This window comes from Lagenorhynchus albirostris, chromosome 10 (assembly GCF_949774975.1).
Source record: "Lagenorhynchus albirostris chromosome 10, mLagAlb1.1, whole genome shotgun sequence".
Taxonomy (NCBI): Eukaryota; Metazoa; Chordata; class Mammalia; order Artiodactyla; family Delphinidae; genus Lagenorhynchus; species Lagenorhynchus albirostris.
Genome location: NC_083104.1, coordinates 104173812 through 104187386, shown reverse-complemented (window position 1 = coordinate 104187386; position 13575 = coordinate 104173812). Strand labels below are relative to the sequence as shown.

Here is a 13575-nt window from a genome sequence, read left to right as displayed (position 1 = left end):
GTAGAGATTTTAAAATGCAACCAAAATACGAAGTGAAACAATGACATATTCTGAAATAACTCCTCTGTTGTATTGTGTTCTTAACCAGCCTTAATAAGAAGTAAAAATATAGGCTTGAACTGCTGTTTCTTTGTGGAATTCAAGCCTAGGAGGTCCCCTTCCCTTCTTAGCCGTCTGTTCCCTGACTTTAAACATTCAATAGGGTCTCAGCCAAGGAATGCACTTTTCCCCCTTTTGCTGCTTTTCTGTGGTTCCTTATTATCCTTTGCAGAATGTACTGTGGTTCTGTTTACCTCTGCCCGCCGTTTCCAGACCTTTGTGGTTTCCTCTACAGCTGTGGGTCTTTCCCATGTGAAACCACAGGTCAGTCCAGAACCACAGAACTGATCCTGGCAATTAGAATTTTAGCCACTGTGCTGTGGGGTTTTTAGAGCCACAACTGTCTCCATACTTAAATCCAGATCTTAAATGACTACCATCTGATGCCTGAAATAATCACGATTCCTCCAGGGGGCCTGGGTCAGCCTTTCTCAACTTTGTTGCACATTGGTGGGTGCCCCTCTCCAGCTGGAGCTCTCTCAGACAGGAGACCCACGGGAATGAAGATTCCACCTCCTCCGAGCACTCCGGCACCTACCTGGTCACCCAGGGCCTCGTCTTTGCAGCAGGAAAGTGCCCTGTGTAGCGTCTCCATCTGAGCAGTGGGTCTCAAACGTGTGTCATCACCCCAGAACCCACCGAGGGCTGGATAAAACCCGGGTGCCGCACCCCACTCTCAGAGTTTCCGCTTCACTAGGTCTAGGGAGGTTGTTAGAGAAAATAGCGATTCTGCTGCTTCTTAAGGACGGTAAGGAAGACGTCACTCAAAGGGGCACTTCCATAGGCCCTGTAGCTGGGAGGAGAGGTGGGCCTCACTCAGAGCGCCACAAGGAGAGTGCGGGTTCACAGCCAAGGAGCAGGGGGCTGGGAAAGGAGGGTTACTCGGAGGAAACCTCGCGGCGGGGCGGCGGGGCGGCGGGGCGCACTGGCTGAACTGACCCCACGGGATCGCCACTGAGGGCAGTCGGACAGCCTGGGGGCTCCAGGGGTGAGGAGACCAATCAGATGGCGGCTGTGAGCAGATGTGGGTGGTAGGGCTTTGGCTAAGCCCACCTGACAGGCTTCTTGCTAGAACTGGACAGCGCGGAGAACACAGGAGCCGAAATGAGGGCCCAGCTGAGAAGAGGGCTTGGAGGCCAAAGCTGGTCCAGGAGAGAGTCTCGGTCTCCGTCACGGTCACGGGGGAGAACTTGTTCTAGGTGATGCGGATGCTCTGGGCTCGGGAACCCAGTAGGAGCCTCGCGGGTCTGAGACATTGTGAGCTCCTTGGGGAGGCAGAAATGCACACGTTGTGGGTTCCTCCATTCCCCCTGAAAGCGCTGGCATCGCTGTGACACCTTGGGGTGGAGCCCCGCACTGATAGGACAAGAGCCACCTGTGTGTCAGGGCCCGTGTCAGGCGTGGGGAGGGGGCACGGAGCCGTCAGACGGTCAGTCTGGAGTTGGGTGGTCCCTTGTGCTATTAACACTGCATGCGCTATTAGCTACTTGTGCTGTTTGACACAGAAGTGTTTGCTCGACCTCCCAATCCGTCTCTGTGAGGGGCGGGTTTGGCATTGGAGCCGCCGGCACAGGAGACAGGAGGATGGCCGCATCACCCGCATCTGCCTGGGCCGCAGCCCGGGCTCCTGGGCTCTGCGTGGAGGCCGCTCGGCCCTCATCCCCATATCAGACTCCACTAACGGCCTGGGGTCCTTTCAACCTGCTTATCTGTTCGTTTCAAGGCACCTAGATTCACAGCATCCAAGGCCACGCTCCTCCAGCAGGTGTAAGTGGTCCCTCCCAGGCCGGGCGATGAGAAAGCATGGCGCCGCCCCGACCGAGCAGGACCCTTGGCGGAGCCAGGAGGCTGTCTGACTCCCCTGGGGGGGGCAGGCGCCCCAAACTCCCTCCCCACCGAGCCCCTTCTCCTCTGGCTCCTCTGCCCGGGTCCCTCCAACACAGTCGGACCCCAGGAAGTGCAGGAGGGGTAAGGCCCCGGGGGGCAACGCCCGGTGTGTGTGCTGGGGGCACTAGTGCACACTCCCCCGGCCCCAGGTCTTGGAGAGGAGGGTCTGCGGTGGTTCCTCGGCAGATCCCACTGGAACTGGCTCCGTCCCCAGAGGGGCAGCCCGCTCAGCTACCCCTGCCCACCTTCCCTCCTTCCCTGTCTCTCCCTCTGCTCTCTCGCTGCACCCAAATCTTTTCTCGGTCTCTGCACTGCGGAAGATTCAAAACTAGAACACAGACTACTCAGCATCACTCAACTGCAAAATAAGTAGAGTGCAAAATTGACGCAACAACTTGGGGTCCACAATAGCACTTAAAGATTGAGGGAGGCGCCGTAACGATGTAGCAGGCATTCACTTTTCCTTTCACAGGGAAAAAAAATGGAGAACGGTTGCTCTAAATTCTGCATAAGATTCTCTGCTGTCCCTTTTCCTGCTGCACATTCACACCTCAAACCCTGCACTTTGCCTCAGACCCACCTCGTGGCCGAAGCTCCTAATCAGTGACTTCTGATGAGCCGCTGCCTTTGACAGCGATGCCGCCGTCTCCTTCTGGAAACTCGCTCCCCCTGTTCTGGACACAGACTCTGTGGCCTCTGCACCTCGTTCTTCCTTGTGTTGCTCACGTTTCTCAAGTATGGCTTTTCTGTCACTTTGTCTGGTAAATAAAAGCTGCTCTCCCCCCACCCCATGTTCCACTTATTTGGGCTGTTTATTCTAGAATGTAAACTAAAAAGCAAACCATTTAAAAACAACTTTCCTTGATTCATATTGTTTTCATTGGTATCGGGATAGAAATAGGATTGGAACAACGTGAAAATTCATACTTGACCCCAGACATGCGGAACTTGCAACAGCCCAGGTGCAGAGTGATTAACGTGTCAACTGGTGTGATTTGTCATCTTTGAACTGTGTGTAAATAGTGATCTGTTAGACACATAGTAAACTTCATAGAAGCTGATTGTATCATGTCATCCTGTGTAAGAGACTGTGGTGACGTGTATTTAATCATGAGAATAATGATGGAAAAAAATTGACACTCAAGAAATAAGATTTAGATGTCTGAATAAACATAATGTGGTTCTTCTGAAATGTATCTGCTATGATAAGCGAATGCATCTTCAATAGAGTTATTTTTATGTGAGAAGATTGAAAAATGTGTTTTAGCATAATACTGCCAAGCAGGCTGTCATTTTCGGGCCAGGGATGCCTAGAGTTGACGAGGCATCAAAATATGGGTGTTTTAAAGATAAGAGGGAAGAGTCTCAACCCAGAGATGAAAAAAAGAACTTGCGCCCATGACCATAAAAGTGCTGACGAGACCCAAAAAGTGCAGACTGAGGGGTATTGCTTCATTGGAACATATCTTATTCCAAGGATCTGTTTTAATAATCATTTAAAATTTTTGTTCAAAGTTAGTAGAAACACCCTGTCTTCTCCAGCAATAACTCATCTGTCGTAGGAAGGGCATCTTCATCGCACAGAAACAAGGTCACGCATCAGTCACCCTGCCTGCGTCTGCTCTCCTCTCCTCCGCCCCCACCTCTTCTTCACGCTCAGATGTTTGCGCCGGTGAACTGTGCTCGTCCCTCTTCATAAACATCACGCTTTTCTCTTTAGCTCATAACTGAGTTCCTCCGCCAAGAGCTTTATGGGCGTCAGGCAGGAAGTGGGAATGTCACATAAAACAGATTGGGTTGTGAAAACAGGCAGTTCCCATCTCTCCCAAGACACGCAAATCTCTGAACAACCTCCCGGGAGGAGAGAACCAAGGGCATATTCCGATTTTATAGCATGAGGCTCAGGATATCTAATGAAATAGTTATGACATGATTGAAAATGAAATGCATTTCAGAAAGACTTTAAACGTCCAGTGGCGCTGAGATGAGTTTTACTGTATTCATGATTATTCCTTTCACTCTTTCTCTTCCCATGTGAACCGCATGGCAGAATGAAACAAAGCACTATCCCTGCTTTCCAAAGGGCTCAGTCAATACAGTCAAAGCTGTTGTCATTTTCCTCATCAAAGGTGGCATTGTTGGAGGGAGCATGTATAAACTTTCCTTCCCGCTGAGTAGACCACGTGGAAAAACGCTTCTTTTATTTTTTCTGGTAGGAATAAAATTGCAGTCTTTCAACAGAACATGTTGATTATGCCATCTGGCACATAATTTCCATGCTTAAATTAAGCTGAGAAATCAATTCAGCGTTGAAAGATATTATCCGTTTAACATTTTTCACCCCCAAGCAATTCGAGAAAGTAGGGCAAAAATAAGTTGTTTTCATTTCTAAGTATGTGAATGATACAGGTCTGGAATAGTTTCTTCCACACAGAGGAAAATTATAATTTATAAGTGGATCTCTGTGATCTACTGGGATTTTTCGTCCTGCAGTTACGCTCGGCTCTGCTGTGCTACTAACCGGAGCCCAGCCTGCAGGTTCCGGTGACGGTCGCAGGGGCAGCTCCAGTGAGTGGATGTGAAATGATCCAGTTCGTGTGAGGACCTGTCCTAAGAGTCGTTCACATTTTGTTCAGACTTTTCTTAGTTAAGCAGTTTGTGAGTCCGGTTGTTGCCAAAAATAAAGCACAATAAACAGTATAATATGCAAATAAGGGCTATTAGTGAAGCTAAGTAACTAACGGGTGGTGGAAACTCAAAACAAAGGGAGTGAAAATGGCCACTTTCTACCTGGGGATGGAGGGTCCTTCATCAGGATCTCCTGAGGATGTAAGTCACTGCCCAGGCACCTGAGAAAGTCCCAGCCAAGAGCTGAAGCCACAGTAACGTTTGCCCAGTGCCCTGAGCGGTGGAACTGGGCAGCCCAAACAGTTGCCAAAGACTGCCAGGATGAAAGAGCTTTGAAACTGAAGGTGTAGATTCATATGGTAGAAAATGGGGGAAAGGTAGCAATTGGTTAGAATTTCCTCTTTCATTTCTTTGAGGGATTTTAAAACGTCATCTATAAATAATGGTTAAACTTTAAGTTTTGCTGTTTAGATAAAGAATAATTTTTTTAATTAAGAAAGAAAGAATGGGAAGTTCACATTTATGGGGGAGGAAGAGTTATACAGCTTTAACCATCTGGTGTCACCCTGTCCCTAGTCTTTGACTCCCACCTGCCTGTCGCGGTTAGGGTGCACCTGCCCACTGCCCAGGGGCCCCAGGAGAACAGAAGGTTTAAGTGCTCTCACACCAAAGGGAGCTTATGAAGACGCTGCAAGTGGGCAAATGGAGTTTTTCAGGAAGTCTAGAGTCTAGCTCTAGTTCAGCGGTAGATTCACAGTCTATCTGGAAAACAGATACTGAAAATTTTGCTACAGGGACTTTGCTAATAATAGTTCCAATGGCCCTTGACATTACTGTGAAGTAACCGGCTGTGAGCTAATGCAGCCCAGGGACACTGACCGGGGCGGGAGCCAGGGTTTGGAGCTGAGGTGGGAGTCCTGGGTCTGCTGTCTACTGGGCACACGTGTTTGGGAGAAGCTCTCTCACTGTGGTCCTGATTTAAAATCACGGGGAATTTCTTGCATTTATAAAAACAAGAGCAGCGTGTCCAGGAGTCTAGCCGGGGAGGTTCTCAGGCGGTGCTCCGTGCGTGATTGAGCCCGAGGCATGAGGACCAAGGAGCAGGCAGACAGAAACCCCTTCCCGCCTGCGGCTCCCGGCGAGGTCTTTGCGCTGCCTTACATTCCTCCCGGACACAGTCTGTACATCGTGGGAACTGGACGCCAATCTTTTGGCCCTCAGCTATCAAGAGAGATGGAGAGTCAGAGACAGAGAGACACGAAGACAGAGAGACAGAGAGAGATGGAGAGAGAGGGGTGCCAGGCAAGAAGCTAGAAGAGACATAGGAGCATTGGCAAGGACAAGCGCAACGCAGCTTTCTGGCTAGAAATCTCCAGCAGAGGCCACGTTCTGGAAGGACTAGCACAGAAGTGCGCCTCGGAAGGAGTTTCTCTGCTTGATGCCTTCGCTTTGGGAGGCTTGCAGCAGTGGATCTGGTCCCACCTGTGGAAAGAGGAAAGCAAGTGATGGAGTGATGCAAGCTGGGGGCTTAGGAGCCAGACCGCCTTCCTGCCCTCGTCCAGGGTCAGGGTCAGTGGAGCCACCGGGGGCTCCTCCAGTTTGCCCGTTTGTTCAAGAAATTAATGTAAAAGTGGATTAGAAGACTATTAAGTTCAAACTCATCTGGTTCACCTCTTCGCCATGTTTCACAGCCCAGCAATGTCTCCCAGCTCGCTGACCAGTTTGTCGGCTGCCACCAAACTCTCCGAGTTACAAAGAGTGATCGAAATGAATTGCCCACATTTTCAAGGCTAGGAAAAGGCATGAGTCAAAGAAATTCTAATAAAATTCTGACTCTCGTACAACTTGAACTCTCTACCTTTGCAATATGAAATGCATGTTTTATACACAATTTCCATGGCCATTTATAGGTGTTAGATCAGAAGCAGGAATTGGGACCGACAGGGGATAATCTAATAGAACAGCTACACGGTTCAAACAGAGTTTGTTTCCTTTTTATATTATCATCTGGGTATCTGTGAAATTTCATGCAAATCAACAACCACGTGTTTTGGGTCTTTCATAAAATATTCTGACTACTGTATTTCTACATTTTAGCTGTAAAATTCTCCATAAGTGGGGGCACGAATTACATTTTTTAATATGTGGGATGATTCAGTTAGTACGGAATCCAGAAGAAGAAACACTTACCCCAGGTAGAGAAATGGGCTTTCCACCAACTCCCAAGAGAATTGCTAACAGACTCGGGGGAAGGCAGTGTTGGAAGGTGCTGCCCCTCGTAACTCCCTACTGTATCTTTCTACCACAGTTGAGGTTGCCTGTGGCCCGGCTCCGCAGATCGACAGGTTGTCAAACTACGTGAGCACTTTGCAAGAGCACTCAGGTAAGTTTGGGCTGAACCGAAAAGTGTTGTTGGTCACCTTGGTCACACGTTCCCGTGTTTCAGTGAGTCTGGGCTTGGCTGTCCTGAGATTCACCCAATCACGCTCATTTTGGAGGCTGGTGAGGAGAGGCCGCCACAGTTTACGGTTAGAAGAAAATCAAGTATGAAGCTGGGAGGTTATTCTCAGATGGGGGTTGATTAGGCCGGTCAAGTAAATATCCAGTTAGGAAAGCACAGCGAAGCCCAGCACTTGGTGTTACTTAGGGAAAGTTTGAAAAGTCAGAGGGCTCTTCAATTTGAGTTGGAAGAATTGGGGACAGCACAGAGATTCACAGAAGGCCTCCTCAAGGGGTCTTTTAAGCATGTGTGTGTGGGTGTGTGTGCAGGCCTTTGTTCTCACAGGAGAATCATCTTGGAGACCACCCGCCCGTCTCAAGCAGGCAAGCACGTTGTGGTCCCATCTTCCAGGAGGGAGGGGAACATCGTGGGGCTTCTGCTCTGGTGCTGACCTGGGAGGAGCAGATCAGCGTGGGGATGTTTGGATTTAGTTGCTCAAACTCATTTCTTTTCCACATTCCAAGAGGATTTCTTCCCTGAAAAAAAGGGGGCACAGGAAAGCAAGTTCCAGTGTTTTTATTCAAACATAATCCCCAATATCCTTTCTGCACACTCCCCAAAAGGACTGTTGTTTTTAAAAGGAAAGTATCAGTTAAGACATACCGTGTCAGTAAAGGGACCTTTAAAGAGTCATTGGGTCTCTTGGCAGGACCACACTCAAAGCAGAGATCACGATCTATCCCTTTCTTGAAAATCTCCAAGGTGCTTTTGAAATAGTTAATAATAATAAACGCGATAAGGGAAGCCAGGTGGCCCGGCAGGTGTCAGCCGATGTGTGTTCTGAGAACCGAGGGTTACGTCCCTTTCAGAACACGTGCTTCTGTTCATTCTTCGGGGGCGGCTGGGGCACTTGGGTCAGCTTTACCCACCGCACTCAGACTCTTGGAGGCGGAGAGAATTCTGGTCCTCCCAGCTGTGATTTCACCTGCGGGAGCACAGGAGCAAAAGCCTCCTGGGACTTTGAAGCCCTGAAATTATTTGGAAAACACCCCCTATATTTGGAAAGTATTACTGCTGTTTATTAAATGTCCAATTAAAAACAAAACGTGGCTCTTCTTAAGGGTAATAAGAGCAGCAAGTAAAACTGAGCGTGCAGTCCGCGTGGGGCTGGTTATCGTTGCTGTGGGAAGGGCAGGGCTGGGTCCCGTGTTGCTCATGGACACTGGGGCAGCCCTTGCTTATTATCCGGCAGGAATGCGCTGAGCAGGGCCATACCCATCTCGCTGATACCGCCGGGGACCCCGTAAGACAGCTCTCGGCATCCTTGGTATCCAGACAAAGAAGGAGAAACCTGCAAAAGATGTGTCAGGCAGGAACTCGGGCAGCGGGCCGGACCCCAGGCAGCCCGCCTTCCCAGCCTGTGGTGCGGCCTCCCGACGGCCGGACCCAGGAACCCTGCGACATGCATCCACACAGAACGTGGAGGGACCGCAAACCTCCCCTAGTAGTCGTGTGTTCATTTTGGTGTGTCTCAGAGAGAAGAATAAAGCTAGCTGGCTCATCCACCCGCTTCCCCGCCCCCATCACCGTGGGAACCCTGAGTGGTGCCCAGAACTGCTCCCCAAGGTCTGTTCTTCCCGCAGGAGCCCCAGTGATGACGATGACAGAACCCCCCCAGTTACCCACAAAGGAAACCCGAGCTCCTCCCCGGGGCCTGTGAGGCCCCCGCCTGGCCCCTGATCGCGGTCCCCAGGCTCTGCCCCCGACTCTGTCCCAGACCCCACCTCCGCTGTCCCCTGGGAGCATCTTCCCTCGTCTCCCACTCGGAGGCCGCCTGGGCTCGCACTCAGGTCTCCGCTGAGATGTCCCCCCGTCAGAGGCTCACTCACCCCACTTCTCTTTTCCCCTCACCTTCCTTTAGTTTTCTTTTTCTCACGCAGCTGACATGGTGTTTCTGGAACACCCTGTAAGTACTTGTTTACTGACTCTCTCCTCCTTCAGAATGTAACCTCCCCGAGAGGGGGTCTTGGTCCCCCGTCATCACAGCTATATTTCCAGCTCCCAAAAATGTGTCACAAGGTACACACTCAATAAATATTTGTTAGATGAAAGCATGAACCAAACCAATGATCTAGTAGCTACTGTTACTTGGAATGAAGGTAAAGGTGGGTTTGTAAAGAAAATTATTCAGGAAATTTAAAGAGTGTCATAGAAATGAAGTACATTGGAGATGACAAAAGTTCTGAAAGCAGAATGAGAATGCCTAAAGTTTGGACAACACTGGGTATGCTGTATTCCACATTATTAGCTAAAAACGAGGTTCTTCCATTTTCTGTAAACTCTAAGTAATGAATAAGATTCATATATAAAATTATCCCCACCAGTTAAAGACCTGCACCTGCCTATGTAGATGACTAGATTTCTGTAGAAGGCCAGGTTTGCATCTGGACTTCGAGTGACTGACCAGCGTTATTAAATCGGTGGAGAAATCGTGTTATACTCCTTTCAGAATTCCCCAGGACAGGTGACGATAAAAGACTGGCAGATGAATAAATAAATTTCCGTCTGCCTTAAAGATGGAGCAGTGGCTACTTGGTGACATATTTCTGTTTCCACTGTGGACAAATGCCACCTGACTTCACTCTACAAATTAGGTCAATTGTGCTGAATTAATAGATAGATGGAACCAGTTAGAAACCAGTGTGCTGATTATCCTATTCCTACTCATTTTCCTGTTGAGCCAGCCATGGAAAGTGGACTGAAGCCAGAGCGCAGGGAAAGGCTTTTCAGCCTGAAACACCCCACACGGCTCTATTTCTCCAGAAGGAGTACATGGAGGAGACGCATGCAAATTACCATTTAGTTCTCACGCTGACATTGCTCTAGGATTTTACAATTGAGCGTGTGAGGAAAGGACTGACTCTGTCGGGCTTTGAGCTGCTTTGCAAGCATGAGCTGCCCGGGGTGGGGACTCCGGCCCTGGTGGGTCTGTCGCCGTCACTCAGGGCTCGTGGTCACCGTGACAGGACTCAGCCCTCTCAGCCCCGATCCTAGCCGCTTTCATCGTTCCTGTAGTGAACATGCACCACTGAAAATACCAGTAATTAAATCTCTCACCAGGAGAAATGAGCAGATCCGGAAGGTTTAAGAATGAGGAGAAAAACACGGCGTGGAAAGTCCCCGAGAAAGGCAGCGGCTGACTGACCGCAGGCTCATTCCCCACACGGCGCTCCTGCCGGGGGAGCTGGCGTTGGAACATTGTTTGGAGAGTTATGGCAAAACCTACTGGAAATAAAGGATGTTTCTATAATGTTCATTGGGTTCGAAAAGTGGGCAAAGAGAGAAAAATCTCTGGTGCGTGTGCCCTGCTCTGCAATCCTGATTTGGCCGTGAGGCTCAGAGTCCAGAGGATTTCTGCCCCGGGAGACTCTGCCGACCTCGGTGACTGAAGACCCGGCCTCTCCCGAAGGTCTGTAGGTGGGAGTCTTCCTCTCGTCGTTATTTGAAACAAGTGAATGTGGGTGGCTGCCTTCCATTCATTCACTCAGGAATATTTCCTGCCCGTCTGCTAAGTACTCAGCCCTCCCCCTGGTGCTGGGGACACAGCAGGAACAAAAGGACAAAAATCCCTGCACCCACAGGGCTTACACTCTAGCGGGGAACGCAGACAATAAAAACACTTAAAAAGTGTGTAAGACGATAGATGTGACAAAGACTGTGGAGGAATAAAGGGGTGAGGACTTTAAGCCAAAGACTGTAAGAAGAGACAAAAAAGTTATTATATGACAATAAAGGGTCAATCCAACAAGAGGATGTAACATTTGTAAATATTCATGCACCCAACATAGCAGCACCTAGATAGGTAAAGCAAGTGTTAACAGCCCTGAGGAGAGACTGCTAGGGAGGGGTGGGTACAAGGGCACAGCCCTTCAGCCATAAGATGAGAAGGTCTGAGGATCTCATGTTAAAACGTGGTGACAAAACCGTAATGTATAGTTGAAATTTGCTGAGAGAGTAGCACCTAAATAGTCTCACCAAGAAAAAGAAGAAGGAGAAGGAGAAGGAGGAGGAGAAGAAGGAGAAGGAGAAGAAAAGAAAAAAAGATGAGTGTAAGTATGTGAGGTGACGGACATGTTAATTAACTCAACGGGGCAAATCCGTTCACAACGTATATATATTAAATCACTATGATGAGTGCTTTAAAGGTCTTACAATTTTATTTGTCAGCTGAGTCCATAAAGCTGAAATTAAGAAGAAGAAAAGGAAGAGAAAGAAGGAATAGGGGCAGGGAATGCTGGGGGAGGGGGCTCACAGAAAAAGATGACATTTGAGGAAAGACCCAGAGACCTGAACAGAAGCCACGTGGGCTTCTGGCTGGAGATGCTTCTGCGGAAGGAACAGCAGGTGCAGAGGTGCTGAGGCAGGAATGCCCTGTGCGTGTGGGGTGTAACCAGGCAGCTGACGTGACCGGCCTGGAGTCCTGCCTCTAAAGGCAGTGCTGGGAGAGAGGGGCATTTACTCTTGGCCTACAGCTGTCCTCAGGATGCCAGGTCTGAAGCCTAGGGCCACATTTCAAGTCAATCTAATTAAAATTGCAAATCGCAACATCTCTTGATTTCTTCAAGTACTTAACGGAGAAAATATTAACTTTAATATTTCAACAGCTGGTATTTTCTATAAGTGGTTTGTGGGCTGTCAGAAACATCTCTCCATTAATAAAGCATTATTTGGGTATAATATGAATTAAGGAAATTGATTCTTTAAAAACATAACACAAAGTTTTTGACTTTTGAGTGAATGTTGGCCTCTTCAGGGTTGTCGTTTGGGAAGCTGGACACATATTCTGGTGAGTGGCCAGTCCTCAAAATGCTTTGCATTTCCTATTTAGGACTGTTTTCAAATACTGGAAAATTAAAATAAAACCTTATTTTTGGTCATTCTTTGTTTGAGGTGTATGAATTTGATTTTTGAAAACTTGCAAGTCATTCTCAGCAACGCTGGTGATTACAGAGGGTCATCTGTTACAATCTGACAGCAAAATGAGGAGTATAGTGGATTTGGTGACAGAGTTGAGCTTCAGCTAATTGGACAAACCAAGGTTTGGTATTCCTCTGATTCGCCAAATGCAGGATAAAGCAGAGGAGGTGGGTTATTGCAAAACTGTTATAAAAGCATGTCCTCTGGGGTGACTGTATATTCCCAGGTATTTTAACATATTAGCTGTGCTTTTTGTGGGCAACAAAGGTCATTTTCTAAATTGAAATTGCCCTTGATATTTTGACATGGATTTGACTTTAGCAAAGTTTTTTCACATCAAACTAAAACAACCTGATGGAAAGAATGCATGTATAATTTGGGGAATAAAAAGAAAGTGAGTCCCTGGGTACCCACCACTAAGGTAAGAGTCAAGTGTCCACATGCAGTGGGGTCTCCTCTGTTCCTGTGTTTCTCCCCTCCCCAACCTCCTGACCAGAGCAACCCCCCTCCTCCAGCGCTCTTCTAGTCTCTCAGCGAAACTTCCAGCTGTGCAGGTCCTGGCTTTCTCTCTCTCCCCCAGGGTACAGTCCACTGAGACCCAGAATCGAGGCACCAGGACTGAGTGCAGACCCAAAGGCCCCCCGGGCTTCAGAACCTGCTTCTGTCCGCGGATAAGGGGCCCTGCCCTCTGCCAAGCAGGCAGGCGTGCACCCCCCGAGACCCTCCCACTTCCATGATACCGCCTGCTCCCTTAGGACTGGTTTCTGCAGACATCCAGTCGACCGGGTCTTATATTAGACTTACACTTTAAGAATAATAACTAGTTCTAAAAGATGATCTTGCAATAACTTTGGCTTCTTTTTATTCGATGTACACTTTTTGGATTACGTGACTCCAATAATTTCACGATGGAGGAAAAGCAAGCTTCAGGGCACTGACATCAGCTGAACATTCTGTAGCAAGGGAAAACAGTGGTTTGTAAAGAAAAATCCTAGAATGTGGCAAGGGGAATAAGAGCAAATAGAATTTCAGTGCCACTAAGGTCAAATAATTTCAAAAGTAATACGTTTCTTTCTAGGACTGATGTAGTGACAGCATCAAAGCAAGATACCTAATCATTTGGTTTTCCTGATGCATCGAATTAGAGAGTCTAGGAAAGTCTCTAGTGGAAAGTCCTGTACTCACTTCATGTTAGAACTCTAGCAGTTTTCAAATGTGTCACCAGCTTACAAAGCTTCGCTGTTGGAGAACATGCTTCTTACACGGGAGGAGACTTAAACCTGGGAAAGTGAGTCAATTCACATAATTCTATCACTGTGTTCCAAGTTCTGGCAGAAGGGCATTTAATGCTGCCTTCAATTAGAATTCGTTTGACAAGATGTAGGGCAGTCAAGCTAAGTTCTTGATTTAAAATTGTAATTTGCAAAGAAATGACCTAACAAAGTATTTACCCCATATCAGCATGTACAAACCAGGTGAGGAGAAAAGCGTAGGAACCGCCATGAGTATGGGGAAGCAGGGAAATGCTTGGTTTCTGGAACACG

At 48.3% G+C, this 13575-nt stretch overlaps 1 long non-coding RNA gene across 4 annotated transcripts in view; it reads left to right on the top strand.

The window, feature by feature from the left end:
- The window catches only part of LOC132527796 (uncharacterized), a 48215-nt gene that overhangs the window by 21838 nt on the left and 12802 nt on the right, over positions 1 to 13575 (top strand). For 3 of the 4 annotated variants that reach the window (XR_009543097.1, XR_009543098.1, XR_009543096.1), the window contains exon 2: positions 6923 to 6997. This is a non-coding gene — a long non-coding RNA (uncharacterized LOC132527796). Of the gene's footprint in view, positions 1 to 6922; positions 6998 to 10174; positions 11328 to 13575 lie in introns of those variants that run through there. The other variant, XR_009543099.1, reaches the window with a different exon arrangement.